The 4,008-nt window shown below is 40.2% G+C and overlaps 1 long non-coding RNA gene across 1 annotated transcript; it reads left to right on the forward strand.

Moving 5' to 3' along the window:
• Positions 1–2,388: 2,388 nt before the first annotated feature.
• LOC144300249 (uncharacterized) lies at positions 2,389–3,627 on the forward strand. The gene is made up of 2 exons (XR_013366835.1): positions 2,389–2,882; positions 3,303–3,627. It is a non-coding gene; the product is annotated as an uncharacterized LOC144300249 (long non-coding RNA).
• Positions 3,628–4,008: the final 381 nt, after the last annotated feature.

The following is a 4,008-nucleotide window of genomic DNA, read 5'->3' on the forward strand; positions in this document are numbered from 1 at the left end:
GCCTGTGTCTCTACTTTTCTCTTTGTGTTTCTCATGAATACATAAATAAAATCTCTTAAAAAAATAAAATAAAAATCACCCTGTAAAGTATACAATTCCATGACTTTAGTATATTGACAGAGCCATACAGCTATCACCATCATCTGAGTTTAGGATAATCACATCACCTCAAATACTGAAACCCATTCGCAACCATTCCTCCAACTGCCCTGACAACACCCAGTCCTAGAAAACCACTAATGTACCATCTGTCTTGATACATTTGCCTATCAAGGACATTCCATATAAATGGAATCATAGAATATGTGGTCTTTTGCACCTGACCTCTTTCATTCAACGCAATGTTTCGTGGTTCATCCATAGTGTGGTGTGCATCAATATGTGGTTCTGTTTTATAGCCAAATAACATTCTACTGTATGCTATATTTCGATACACAACATTTTGTTTGCCCATTCATTAATTCATGGACTTATGAATAATGCTGCTATGAATGAATGTTTATGTACAAGTTTATATATGCCTTGAATTTTCTTGGGCATATACTTAGGAGTAGAATTGCTGGCTCATATGGGAACCCTATGTTTAACATTTTGAGGAACCCTCAAACTAATTTCCACACCAGCCACATCAGTTTACATACTCCCCAGCAGTATATAAGGGTTCAAATTTTTCCATATCTTTGCTAACTCTTGGTATTGTTGTATTTTTTATTATAGTTATCCTGGGTTTGAAGTGCTATTTCTTTGTGGTTTTAATTTGCATCTTTTTAATGGTTATTGATGTTGAGCATATTGTCATGTGCTTACTGGCCAGTTATGTATCTTCTTTGGACAAATGTCTATTCAAATCCTTTGCTCATGTTTTTAATTGGGTTGTTTGTCTTTTTGTTGTTGACTTGTAAGAGTTCTTTATATATTTTGGATATCAGTTTTTTATTAGATATGTGATTGCTAATTATTTTCTCTCATTCTCTGGATTGTCTTTTCACCTTCTTGGTATATCATAAAAAGTTTAAATTTTGACATAGTCAAATTTATTTTTTCTTTGGCTCCTTATGCTTTTGGTGTCATATCTACTCAACTATTGACTAATTCAAGATCATAGAAATTTATTCATGTTTTCTTTCTTTTTTTTTTTTTAATTTATGATAGTCACACAGAGAGAGAGAGAGGGGCAGAGACACAGGCAGAGGGAGAAGCAGGCTCCATGCACCGGGAGCCCGATGTGGGATTCGATCCCGGGTCTCCAGGATCACGCCCTGGGCCAAAGGCAGGCGCTAAACCGCTGCGCCACCCAGGGATCCCCATGTTTTCTTCTAAAAATGTAATCGTTTTAGCTCTTACACTCAGGTCTGTGGTCTGTTCTGAATTAATTTTGTGTATGATACAAGGAAGAGATTCAATTTCATTCATATGCATGTGGGTATCCATTTTTTCAAGCACCACCTGTTGAAAAGATTATTTTACCCCATTGAACTATATGTCAATTTTAAGGGAAAAAAAAAAGTATCTGTTTCCATATGACCACAGTCTGAGAGGAGGACAATCAGGCTCATTAATTCAGTCCTCTCACATTCCAGAATTCCTAGTACTTGGTATTCTGTGGGACAAACCTCCTTCAAACACATTTGTTAACTAAACAAATACAAGAACCATACTTAACCTTGCTGAACTACCTAAGAACTTGAACCACTTCTGTTTGCTATAAATACTCAGTGCTGTGAAGGAGGCTGCTGGTTTCTATTGAAACTCGATCCCAGAGTATTTGTCTGGGAAGCTGGGGGACTGATTTTCCTGTTTTACCCATGACCTCTCCCAATAAATGCATTTATTAATTTCCATGAATTGTTGTGGCTGGTGGGAGGTGTGTAGCAGCCACCAGTTGTATGGCTAGAAAATGCCAACTGCCAACAGAAGGCCACAAAGACTATTGAATGGCTCCTTCCCAATTTCATCAATGCCTTGGCTCCTATGAATTTATGGCACTCTTTGGCCTTCTATCTTACCACAGAGAGAATAATGAAGACATTTAAGTGTTCTTCAGGTCAATCCTACCGCAGCAGGGCAAAAACATCAAATGAGATTTTTGCCATCAAGATGGACCATCTCAAGCAAGCTATTTGGCACATTGAAGGCACTCGAAACGTATTGGTAGAGAACATTAAAGATTTAATGCAAAGCCTACATCTGTTCCATGGGACTCCCGAAAAAATAGTTATAGAAGTGGTCTTCAAAGAGCCCAGAATCAACTTCAAACAAAGGCTCAGAATTATTTTAGGGAAGTCAATTTCTTTTTTTCTTTTTTTTAAAGACTTATTTATTTATTTATTTATTTAGAGAAAGCACAAGCAGGGGGGAGGGGCAGAGCTAGAGGGGGAGAGAGAGAATCTCAAGCTGACTCTGTTCTGAGCGTGGAGCCCAATGTGGGCTCTCTCCCAGGACTCTGAAATCAAGATCTAAGCCAAAATCAAGAGTCAGGTGCTCAATCAACTGAGCCACCCAGTTACCCCTAGGGAAGTCAACTTCTAATTCAATCTGTACTGTTCTTTCAGGCTTGTGTTGCTCCTTCTAATTCTCATGTCACAGTTGGAGCCACAGATATTCCAGGAAAAGAACACTTGCACTGTAACATTCTCAAATCCTGGGCATGACCCAGAGAAACATGGTTCAGGCTCTGCACCCTGTCAGCACAGCAGAGACTAGCTGCTCCTCCTGTAACAAGAGACCTAGGAAGGCTTAGATCATAGGATCTTAATTTTGGAAGAGACTTAGAGATTCATGACACTCCTTTAGTTACAGATAAGACAACTAAGGCCCAGAGAATTAAGGGATTTGGCTCATGTCATGTGGTGAATTGAGGCTGATGGAGAAATATCTGTAAAGTATGTAGGGCAATCTAATGTTCTGAGTCAAAATCACTGACATAAAATAGTTTTTGGTACAAAATCTGATGCTTCAAATATGTCACTGTTTTATCCAAATTTTCAACCTAAGGTTTTGATAATTAACATCAAGTGTTAGGTAAGGGTGGGGACCAGTTACTACAGTTTCAAAGAAAGCAAACCTAAATACAATTCCCCCACTACCTTGTTAGGATACAAAAGACATCCTCCAGTACCTTTTTCTCTGCATTAAGTGCATTACAATGAAAGGCCAGTTGACCTTTGTTCCTTGGATTATTTTGACATTGTTCAAAGAGCCTCCAGTGTGCATTTCACAGAGCCCAGGTGCTGGGCCACCCTTGAACATGGGTCCCCAGACCTTACTGTCAAATTCAGCAATTATTTTCTCTCTCTCTGCAGCTGTGCTCAGAAGACTGCTTTTGTGGGCCACCAGGAATTTCCTGTGATAGAATATCAGAAAGCTACTGGTGACTCGGAGGAGGTGACTTCACAGGGCAAAAGTTCCCTTTCTACAATAAACATTCCCAGTGTGGCCATGTAGGAGACTTCCTACACAGACCCCACACCTACGAGCCACTTGTCTTCTTGACACCGAATAGGCAGAGAAAAAAGTAGAACCATTTGTAAGAGATTGTCTTTTTTTTTAAAGTGAACTTGCCTATATGTTCCTAGTATACTAGTATTATCATAAAAACCAGTGAGGAAAATGCTCACCTAAAAAGGACTTTAAAAGAACATATGAATTTTATAAAGCAAACAGGCAACCGGGTTCACAGTTTCTAAGTGAGGGAGGGAGGGAGGCTTGTCAAATGACTCTAAGGAGCTTTCGCATCTTGAAGGGGGAGGAGCAGGGCACCTCCCTGGCACACCGACCAGCCTTGTGTCCCACGGGGGCCTGGCAGCAGCAGGGAACAACCAATGCCATATTCCAAAAAGTTTGCGTCTCCAGCAGCCATTGCAAAAGCCACCATTCAGAAGAGAGTTACTAAAGAGAAAAGCCAGAACCACTCAGTCAGAGCAGGTGCACCTCTAAGAACTATCTGGTCTTCTCCGGGTCTGGGGAGGCAGAGGTCCAAGGGAAGGGGGCAGCCAGACACCTACCACA

This window comes from Canis aureus, chromosome 28, assembly GCF_053574225.1.
Source record: "Canis aureus isolate CA01 chromosome 28, VMU_Caureus_v.1.0, whole genome shotgun sequence".
In the NCBI taxonomy this organism is placed as follows: Eukaryota; Metazoa; Chordata; class Mammalia; order Carnivora; family Canidae; genus Canis; species Canis aureus.